Source organism: Dryas octopetala, chromosome 4, assembly GCF_963921425.1.
Source record: "Dryas octopetala chromosome 4, drDryOcto1.1, whole genome shotgun sequence".
In the NCBI taxonomy this organism is placed as follows: domain Eukaryota; kingdom Viridiplantae; phylum Streptophyta; class Magnoliopsida; order Rosales; family Rosaceae; genus Dryas; species Dryas octopetala.
The window spans coordinates 491694-503824 of NC_141369.1; positions in this window are offsets into that span (position 1 = coordinate 491694).

The following is a 12131-nucleotide window of genomic DNA, read 5'->3' on the forward strand; positions in this document are numbered from 1 at the left end:
GAAAAACATCTGCAACAATATGAAGTGGTGTCATGCTTGCACCTATATTAAGTAACTCTGTTTGATTAATTAATTGATTGATTTATTGACTAACACAGTAGAGAATGAGGTATATCTGCTGACAGTTCTTGAAAGGGCAAGTATTTGTTGTTTCGACGAGTATATTCTCCTTCTACCCTTTCAATTGTTTTTTATTTCCTAAAAAATCTTAAAATAGTTTCATTCACCATCAATATTTATCACTATAGTAAGGATATTAGGGTAGAGTACCGAGAAGAAAAAGGGGAAGAACCAATCCATAGAACCGGGATGCCTTTGGTATATTCCTACCACATCTACCAAGTTCATGCTGATGTACTTTTCAGGCCACAATGTTTCAAAATTTTGCCGGTACAATGTAAATTTGTATCCTTTGTCAAGGTGAACAATGACATATCTATATGACATACGGCTTAACCTATGAGTAAGTCTGGAACATCGATTATGTAGTACACATTGACAAACTTCTAGTAAGTAACCATCTTACATGTCAAACATATTCAACTTAAAAATGAAGGCACACATTGACATGTCATCATGGGATAAATGACCGGGTAGAGGACCCTTGAAAGGTTCGCATCCTTGCCTCTCAGAGATCTTATTAAATTTCATTTCCAGTATAGAGGCTTAATTTGTTCACTTTATCAGAGACAAAATGCCTCTTAAGACCCTTATCTATATTGATGGTGCTCGTCATGCTTGTGAACTCATCGTGATTTGACTAATCAACCAATCAACCAGCAAGAACACAACATGAACAAAAACCAATCAACACATCAATACTTGCTATTCAAGATTCCAACTAACAACACAACAATATGAACAAAAGCCAATCAATACATGTACATCAATACTTGCTATTCAAGATTCGAAACAACAACACATCAATATGAACAAAAACAAGTCAACCATTACATTTTAACAGTACATATACTTGTTACGAAAAACATGAAAAATACTTATTATTCAAGATTCCAAATCTGGAAAATAATTTGTGTTAAAAATCAATTGTACTTGAACACTTGAAAAACATGGTCAATACTTGTTATTGAAAGCTTCTTCATACCTCTTTTTGAGGTAGTTTCTCCAAAGACAAAGATCTCTGACGGGTTATTCTAGGTTCAATTCGTGGTTGTGGTTGCACTTCATTAATTGAAGGTAATCGTTTCTAATAACCCAGATATTAACTTCTTTTATATTTATGAACTGGAAGGGAATACAAGTACAAAATACAAACACAAAGTAAAAGCAATTCAAAGATACAAAGATAATAAATCAAAGTACAGAAAAAAGAACAAAGCATAATAACTTACTGATTCATTTGGAACAGGAGACCTCCAAATGATTTCTGAAAGTTACTTTAAGACACTTTTAAAGAAAACACACTTTCAAACTCTGAAGAGAAACACTCTTACAACTAAACACTCTTACAACTTAAACTCAAACTTGCTAAAATTTTCGATGCCTTAGAATTGAGGAGAGGCCTTCCTTATATAGAGAGGAAAAGCAGATTCCTTCTTATCCCTTTAGGCGTAATGAACTGAAGTGGGAAACCAGAAGTGACGTGGTGAAATGAATAGTGACCCGCACTGAAATGAACAGTAGCTTTCTTTTAGAAAAATAATGTGGCCGACACCTTTAAAAAAGAGGGGAGCATATTCCCTCACAGTCGTCTTCATTATTGAGGTGGGTGTCATCTTCATCATGATCGGATGTAGACATCTTGTCTACTTCATCAAGTGCTTCCATGAGCTGTCTCTTGATGTCAGATTGGGAGAGTGAAGGATCAGCTGATTTAGCCTTCTTAATTTGGGAGAGAAGTCCTTTAAGGACAGGAACAGATTCTCTGGGTTCCTTTTGAGATTGGGAAGAAGAGGCTTCTTTTACTCCTGCAAGAATTTCATCTACAGATTTAATTTTAAATCTGGGAAACAGCAGATGCTGGATTTGGTATTTATCCCACCATTTTATGAATAATTGTCTTTTAAGATGAGGGAGATAGATGAAATTATCTTCCTCAGGTGGGGCGATTTCATAAACCCATTTTAAAATCCAAATCATATCATAAAGGTAGAAAAACCACAACAGGGCTTCCCAATATCCTTCCAAATCAAAATTTGATTTTCTAAATTTGAAAAAAGAATCTTTAAGATCTAAAGGCAAAAGATCAATGGAAGGACCCCAAACAAGAAACCATGCTTTAAACCAGTTTGGAAGGGGTTTCTTATCTCGGACCTGGAAATTGAAAAACCAGGAGTGTGAGAAAATATCATTTTGTAAACACAAGGCATTTTCCCAGGCATGCTGGTAATCAAAATAACTGAAATAATTTGGATAAATTTTTGGATTTTTAAAACGTCTTTTAGACATTGGGTTAGAACCCCAATCATTCAAGGTTAACACCTTTAAGATGTATAGTTGAGAGAACCCTATAACTCTTTTAGAGTCATTTCTGTAGTTGTGGGTTATTTTAACCGATCCTGTTTCTACCAGAATTGCTTCAAAGAAAAATTGGTTTTTACCCTCAAATTTAGGGTGCAAATGACCAATCAGATTTAACCTTGCTACTTCAGCTGGGTTCATTTCTGCATAGATATCCTCAATGGTTCCTAGAGGGATTTCCATTGAAGGGATATAAGGAGACCTTTTAGGTTCCTCCTGATCCATTTTTTGCTTATCTTTTCTTTGTATGGGCCCTTTTAGGTCCCTTTCTAGTTTCTGATTCAAGTTTTGGCTCAGCCTGTTGTTCCTGCAAAATCTTTCCCTGCAAGAATTCTCTGGTTAGAAAATCAGGAAGAGAATTGTTTTCTCCTTTAATATATTCAATTTGAAAATCAAAGGCAGAAAGAATAGCTCGCCATCTAGCAAAAATCTGTTTTGAAGCTATGTTTTTAACATCTTTAGTTAAAACGTCTTTAGCCGCCTTACAATCAACTCTAATTAAGAATGGCTGATTTAAAACATCACTTTCAAATTTAGTGACACATAAAACAATTGCAAGAATTTCTTTTTTTATTGTAGAATAATTTTGTTGTGCAGGCTTCCAGCATCCCGAAGTAAACCTGACCAATTGTTCTTTTCCTTGGATTCTTTGTTTTAGAATCCCACCATACCCTTGTTCTGAAGCATCTGTTTCTATTATTTTAAAGGCTTCAGGGATGGGGATAGAAAGACATGGCAATTCTTTTGCCTTGGCTTTAAGCCTTTTCACTGCTTCAGTGTGTTCTCGTGTCCAAGCAGTAGGATTTTTTCTCAGCCTTTGGTATAAAATCTTACTTTCTTTAGCAAGATCTTGATAAAAGTCTGCAATATAATTTAGGCTCCCTAGAAACCTTTGCAGTTGTGTTTTGTCCTTGATTTCGTCAGGGAACTTATCTGCGAATTCGATGGCCCTGTCAATTGGAATAATTGTCCCATTATGGATATTATGTCCAAGGAACCTTACCTTGGTCTGAAATATTTCCATTTTCTTGGCTGAAACAACTAGTCCTGCATGCATAACAACTCTGTGAAACACCTTGATATGTTTAAGGTGTTGTTCAAAAGATTTGGAGTAAACCAGAACATCGTCAATATAGACAATAGTAAAATGAGAGTATGGGTTAAATATCTCATTCATGATGTTTTGGAACTCTGATGGGGCATTTTTTAGTCCAAAAGGCATTACATTCCATTCGTAATGACCAAATGGAACCGTAAAGGCAGTTTTATACCTTTCTTCCTCTTTAATCTGTATCTGCCAGTAACCTGATTTCATATCAAACTTTGAAAAAATAGTGGCACCACAGAGTCTATTTAACAAATCCCTTTTATTAGGTAAAGGATACCTAATCCATCTAAGAGCTTTATTGAGAGGTTTATAATTTATGACTAACCTGGGGACACCTCGTTCGATTTCAGCAGCCTTTTCCACATAAAAGGCCGGGCAGCTCCATGGTGAAGAGCTTTTTCTGATCAGGCCTTTTTTTAAGAGATCGTTAATCTCTTTTTGGCAGAGGTCTAGATGGGCACTATTCATCTGAATGGGCCTTGCCTTTGTTGGGATTTGGGCTTCATTAAAGCCAGGTTCATAGGGTAACCAAACTTCATGCTTTTTCCTATTCCAAAAGGCATTAGGTAAATCTGAACAGATTTCCTTTTTTAGCATTTCTTCTATGCTTTTGATTTGGGCCTGGGCTTGTGAAGTCTTTAAGACTTCTTCTGTCCTTCTGTATTGAACTTCTTCTTTCAAAGAGAATAGGAACCTTTCTTTCTTTTCAATCTGGTCTTTGATGTTATTAATAAACTTAACCTGTGGTTCTTGAATGAAAGAGAAAACAACATTAGTTCCACAGATTGAAGTCTTAATTCCCTGTTTGGAGACCTGCATAGGATATAACATATTTAGGAAGGGAGTTCCTAGAATACAATTCTGTGAAAGGTCTCTTACCATTAAGAAGGGTGTTTCAAAGCAAACTCCTTGGTTACAGACTGCTGCATCAGACAATTTATAATTTATTTTCATTCTTTTTCCATTGGCAGCATTCAAAGTTTGAGTTGTTTTTGAGAAATATTTTACTGGGACCAATCCTTCTCTTAAGCAGTTCAAATCTGCCCCTGAATCCATTAAAGCCATGGTTGTGATTTCAAGATTCTTTCCAATTTTGATGGTTACTTCTATGAACCATCTTTGAGTAATTACTTGGTCAATCTGGTTGATCTGGTTAAGACTAGTTGACTCTTCTATAGTTACTTTTTTCCCTTTTTCCAACTTAGCAGAAAATTCTTCTTCGAATTCCTGTTCTTGAAATCTTTCTGAAAGCTGAGTTAATTCTAGAAGGTTGACTCTCTCTTTTAGAGCTTTGACTTCTCCTTTTATTTCATTAATTTCTTTCTTCAGATCTGGAATTGTTGGTTCTTGTGAACTAAGGTTTTGTGACATCCCTATTCTTTCAATTATATTTTGGAAACTGTAAGGTTCAATTGGTGAGGGAAAAGTGCTTTCTTTTCTCTTACTGGGCTGACCTTTGCTAACAGTTTCTAAATATTGTTCTAAGGTTAACCTCTTTTGGGTAGGATCCTCTATTTTGTCTATGAGATCTAAGAGAAAATTATCCTGGGAGGTTAAGACATTTATCTCAAGGTTTTTTACCTTTTTACAAATACAGGAGATGTCTGAATCTTGATCACTAAAGCTTGAGTAATCTTGATCTGTGGTGTCTTCTAATCCTGCTATCTCTTCGCTTGAAGAATCTTCTGAGTTTAGAAGAATGTTATAAATTTTTTCTTTTAATTCTTCATGAATTTCCAGAGAATTAATTTTTTCTTTCAAACGACACTCATTCTTGTAGTGTCCTGTTTTGCCACACTTAAAACAGACAGGAGGTTTCTTTAAAAAATTCCTTTTCTTTTGAAACCTTTTTCTTTTAAAATTTCTTTCTTCCTTGGGTTCTTTAACCCACTCTTGCCTCTTTTTTGAAAATTTTTTACTTTTGTGAAATTTTCTTTTCTTTGTTTTATATAAATCAGAGGGTTTTGAAAATCCAAATTGTTCACAAAAATCACCCATCTCCTTTCCTCTGGAGGACCTTTCCTTTTCTAAAAGCCTTTTTAATTTCATATCTGTGCATAAGGCTAAGCCCTCAGCACAAATTTCTGAGACAAGGTGCCCAAAAGTTAAAGAAGCGTAAGGGATTATGCCTCCATTTCTGGCTTTTAGCCTATTTCTTACTTTCTCAGCAAACAAAGGTGGTAAACCTGAAATGAATTTTTCTCTCCAGAATTCTTGGTGACAATCTGGTCTAGTGTATACCTTAGCTAAAAAGACATCCTTATACCATCTAAATTGGGACAAGGTTGGACATTTAAGGTTCATGAGAACCTCCCTAGACCTTTCATGCTGGACATTAACAGATCCTAAAAAATGAAGAGTAATTGTATAAGCCAGAGTATTTACCCCATCTTCTAATGTGGTTTCTGTTTTAACCCCAAATTCATCCTTCTCTACTTTCTTGGTAGCAAATAGAATTTCATTTCTTTTAGATTCTGGCATGAAATCCCACCATCCTCTTAATTGTCCTGAGAAGCCAGTCACAATGGCAGAAGCCACTTGACTCTCTGAATTACCTGCAGCTTTACCAACAGTTGCGTACATTAGCATTTGCCTAACCACATCAATAATTTGGTATTCTGTACGGCCGTCTATGTTCCATTCTACAATGGACCCTGCATCAAACCTAGCCGTATCAAAATGGAAATTTTCCTCAAATCCCATATCGACAGGTGTTGGTCTATGGTAATAATTCCTACTTGGAGCCATGGGAATTGGGTTTCTTTTAAAGTTTATTTTATTTATCTGAGCACTGGCTGAATCTTCTGGATGGTTCATGAAGACTTGTTCTAAGTCTTCTTCCTCTTCTGTTTCTTCTTCTTTTTTAGAGAGGACATTTATTATGGGACTCTTTGATCCTTCTACCTTAGAAGTTTTGTCTTTTATATCTAATTTAGACAATCTTTGGAGAATTTCATCCACTACATCTTTTTGTTGGCTGCTAGACACAGGAGGTTTTAATCTATAATTTTCCAAGGTTGGTGGAGGTTTAAACATTACTTCCTGTATAGAGTTATTTTTAACCTGTTTGGTAGATTCTAATTTAGAATCTTCTTCTTTAAAGGTCTTTAAGATATTTTCAATCCTAGAAGTTTGGGCTCCTAACGATTGAAGGAACAAATTGGTATAATTTCCTTGGGACAGAATATCCCCAATATGTTCAGTTGTGATTTTCTCAATCCTAGATAAAGTATCAGTTTTAAAAGGAGCAGCAAATGCCCCATTCATTTCTAGGGTTTCTGCTGGTGGATGGATTGACCTAACTGTCTTTCCCTTTTTAGTTAGGTAATTCTTAAAAGGATTTTCTAAAGTATTAATCACCAGATTATATTCTTCAACATTTTGCCTTTTAGCAAAACCTTCGAACCAGACAAAGAAAGCAATGTGCCTCCTAAACTGGGTTATGTTAGCAATAAAGGCTTTATGAATGACTTCCTTTTGTTTTGGATCAAAAGTATGCTCAAACCATTCTCTTTTCTTTCTGTTTTTATCAAGCATGTACTCTCTTTTTAGGAGTTCTTGATCTATTTCAAAAGGGCTTTCTATTTCTAAAACATTTATAAAAAGATCACCTTCTAAATCTGAAAAGGTAGGTGATTGAGGCCTTCTTACCTGGCTTGGCCTGCTGGCTTCAGTGCCAGGTGTTTCCACCCTGTACCATGGCTGACTAATTCCATTGTCAGTCTGCATCAATCCTCCCATGATTATTTTATCATGTTCCGATTCTGCCACAAATGAGTTCCTTGCACTAGTCAGTCTAGAGCTTTCCCCTCTAGAGTTTACGCTTTCTCTTCCAATCCTGGCTGTCCTACTTGTAGAAAATCTGATCTCTACATCTCCATCCTGATGTTCAATGATTTGATCCAATTCTTGATTCTCCAATGGTCTGGTAGGGACCTGATTCTGTAAAGTCCATCTTTCAGGAAGAGTTATGTCATTCCACATAATTGTTTTAGGGACAACTACATTAGCCTTACCTAAATTGGCCTGGAATAATGTAGTCTTACCTTTGACTTCTAAGTCATGAGCTTCTGGACAAAGGGTGTTCATGGCTTTATAGTAAATTCTATAAACAACAGCCATGTTTTGTGACCCTGAGATCATATCAAACCCCTGGGTTTGTAAGTTTAGGGTTAAAGCCTTTAAGGCCCCTTTATCTGCAAGTGAGATAGAAAAATTCGGAAAACAATTGAAAAATACTGGCCCATCACAAAGTGATGATTCCACTACTCCCAATAGTGAATCCGCAAAGCGGTTATGCCTGCAATCTCGAACACATATTAGTACTGAAGTTTTTAACCCTGTTCTTGTTAAGGGTTTTACTGCAACCTGTACTAAACCAATGTGCAAATATTTGAATTCTCTTTTTTGATGTTCTTTTAACATCTCTTGTGAAAAGAGTTGGAAATTTTCATGAGACTCTGAGATATCAACTGTTCTTTCACAAGTCTTAATAACATAATCACTTTTAAATGAAAAGGATCCTTTTCTATAAACATCATAAATAGGGACTTTAGGAATTTTCCAGTTCTGTAATTGTTTTTCAAAATCTCTAATTACTACTTCTTCGCTGTTCTTAATCCTCATAACTTCATTAGGTCTGGATCCATCAGATCTACGAGACAACGATCTAAACAGATTAGCCATTAAAACAGTTTGTAAAAATTTGAAAATATTTTTCAGTTCTCAACGGTGTCAAGCGTCCTCAACGCCTATCCTCGGCTACAACGGACTTCCACCCCCCTCAAAATATTTTCAGAATTTAAACAGACTAAAGTAAGAGCTAACTGTTGTTGATCAATGTTTGTAATCGGTGGATTCGGACCACTCCGATGTTACAGGGACTATGATTAACAACACTTCCTTGGCTCTGATACCATTTCTTTTCTAATAACCCAGATATTAACCTTTATTAAGCGCATTATTTGGATTTTCACCCAAAAATCACCCAAGCGCTTAACCTTTATGTTTAGGAGTTCTTGATCTATTAACCTTTATTAAGCGCGGTTACGAGTTGTTTCACCTTTATTAAGCGCATTATGGACATGTTGAATTTGCGAAAACGCCACCATACTAGCAATTTGTTCACCCACATTTTTTTTAAAAAAATTTCTTTAAATTGCATAAAATTGTTGGACATTAATTCATTGCCATCGGTAATGGATTTCTGGATAGCAGAAACATTTGTATTCATGACAAATTGAGATTTCTAGAGGGCAGAAACAGCTTTATCTCTTTAATCATGACTTTCCCCATGACAGAAATAAATGAGCAAACATTAGTCATAGACTTCTGGAGGACAAAAACAGTATGAGATAATGTCACTACCTCGCCCTTTAAGAATGTTACATCAGTATGTTGGTGAACTAGTAAACAACGATCACCTAGTTCAATTTCAGTGCTTACAAATCCCCCTCTCTCTTTCACCTATTTCAGCAACCTACTTGTCTTTTGCTCATCCGATGAAACTACGACGGACAAAGAACGGTCTACCATTGTTCTGCCACGTTGAAGAGCATCAATATAGTACAGCTGCAAAAATAGAACGCAACCGGATAGGTAGCTTCCTTCGTTTGACTTGAAGGACTTAATTCCATCCACCAGATGCTTCAGAGAATAATTTGCCCATTTACCAAGTCGTATGATATTTGGTTCTTTGAGTGCTTGTAGAAATTTTCTATTCATTATGAGGGAAGAAGTTGGGCAAAGAATAGTTCCCAAGGCGAACAACATAAAACTAACCCGAAAGTTGTCGTCAATTGTATCTGCCTCAAAAAGCTTTTTTTGTAAGTCAACAATCATAATCTTCTCATCCTTGTTGCAATGGATATTGGCCAAATTTTGGACTTCGCTTTTGTTCACGGAGTTCGTAATGAAAATTTTCATTTCACCCTCGGGAACATCCATTAAGACTCTAAAATCTTGGGGAGTGATGATCAAAGTCTTTCTATGTATCTCAATGGAACACGGGTCTGGTTCAAAGCGATCAACAAGAAAACGACATAGATGGCAACACATGCTACTGCACTTAATCCAAGCAAGCATTCCAACAACTTCCCTAAACCGATCGGGGCGCATCTAGTCTTTATCGTACGTGCAGGTGCTTTCTCCAACAACCTCATTAGACTTTGGCTTAGGACAATACTCTGTCTTTAACTTCGCATTCAATTCCTTCCATTGAGTGGACATATCTTGCTTTCACTGTCAAAATCGAGTGCTAAGTCATAAATTATAATAGAAAATAGACAGTTCATCAAAATTCAATAGGAATTCACCTCAACCCAAAATTAAATATAACAACTTTTTTGTCATTCTTAAACTGCTTACCAGCTTGTTTAAGTGTCTCCGACTGGACTTGCCTAAACCATTGACCAATAAAACAATAAACTTACCATTCATAGTGTATTTCAAATAATTTAAAACAAAAACAAATGAGGACATATAGATATTGAAAAAAGGCACCATGTGCAACAGACGACATATTGGTGTCGTTTTCTCCTTTTATTGCAAGGCTTTGATTTGAGGGAATTTGTCTTTTCTTAGACATCGAATTGTTGATGCATACCTTCAAAGAAGATAAAGAAACTATTGCAACAAAAAATTGGATGATGATAATTTATTAGTAATTGAAGTGCATGTTTAGTTTAGCTATATGTAAATATGATTAGTAAACAAATAATTTCACACATGAACATAGAAACAAAAACATTAATATTTCAGATCATATAAAGTTCTATGTGGCTTTATGTTCACAAAGTGTTACACTGTTGGACAAAAAAAAAAAAATCCAGCAAGACACAGATCTTCTAGGCAAATTAATGAGCATAACAGATGACCAAAATAGCTTTTGCAATATTTAACTTCATGGTTGCAAGTTCATTCATAATTGTCAAACAGTAGGTCGTTTCGACAATTTTAATGTTACAATTCATTTCCATCTCAACAAAATTGTAACCTTCAATCAAGACTTCAGACAACACCATCACAAAGAAGCTAACCCAACAAAAAAGAACTAACAGAGGGTTTCCTGTAAGTGTATGAGTGATCCATTAATCCAATCAACCAATATCACCAGACCACACCAATCAACCAATAGAATTAGACTGCTGCATACCCAAGTTTAATTTTCCAATACAAGACCATATTTAGAATAATTTGCAAATGAGAGGGAGAAATCCAAAAACCCCAATTTAAAATAGAGCCCAAACTTGCAAACCTCTAAGTGTGAAATCCAAAAACACCCAATTCTAAATAAAACTCAAATTTGCAAAACTCAAAATACGAAATCCGAAAACCATTACGTTGAAATGTAGACGAAGTGTATGTTGATTACAGACGATGGGAAAGACAGCGGAGAAGACGACGATCACCGCCAAGTAGACTACGACGAATTTGGGTCTCTGTTAGGCTAGTTTGAAATTCAATGAAAGTGTATGTTGATTACAGACGGCAGAAAAGACGAGGACCACTGCCAAATGGATGACGACAAAGGAGGGCGAACGAAGAAAGAGAGTTCCTTTTGGGAGAAAGAGTTCCTCTGTTAGACTTGTTTGAATTCAATGAAATTCAAACATAAGAGAGATGGATGAAACTTACTCCTAGGTAAGAATGCAACCGATTACTCACGCTCACATGTGAGTTGCACATGAGTTGTTTTAGTATGGGAAGCTGTTTACCTTTTAAAAATGTTAAGGTTTTTAAATTTTAAAAAAATAATAGAGTGCAAGCATTGATTTATAGTAGAAGGTCTCATAATAAACATATATAAACTATAATATGGGGGTTTGGTTCTGCTAAAATAAAAAATTTCATAAGTGAAAACCAAAATTGAGCCAGTCTTTATCCATTTGGTTCAATTTTTTAAGAGTGCGGCTATTTACACACTTTTTTTTCTTTTTGCATACCCGTTTCTCCTACGCACTCCTTACTAATTTTTAAAATATAAAATTTTTTTGACACACCCTTCTCATGACTAAAATACCACAATCTCACTAATATACCTAAATTTCTCCTTACACACCCTCTCAACCCAAACACTACACACTCCCACAAACACATCTACACTACACACCCTCCCTACCCCACCCCACCTCCCAACCAACCAACCAAAACACATCTCATATTGCACATACCCAGCTTCACACCCCACCAGCAACCCAGCCCATCATTGCCGACCCCCACCTCCGACTTCATCACTGCTGTCATCGTCGTCGTCATCGCCGTCGTGAACTCCATCAGTGGTCTTATTACATTGCTGCTACCTATATCCCTACCATAGCCATTGGAAGTGAGTATGCCCTAATCTAAATTTTTTTTATTTAAATGTAAATCTAATGCTTTTTTATTTAATTTCAATTAGTTAATTCATCCCAATACCGTTTTCGTCTGTTTGAGATGATTTGGAATGAGGATTTTCGGTTTTTTTATTTATTTCGTAGCTCGTTTGGCACTGGTTTGCCGAACGAATTCATTTCATTCAGCAGTCAGTTAATGAACGAAATTA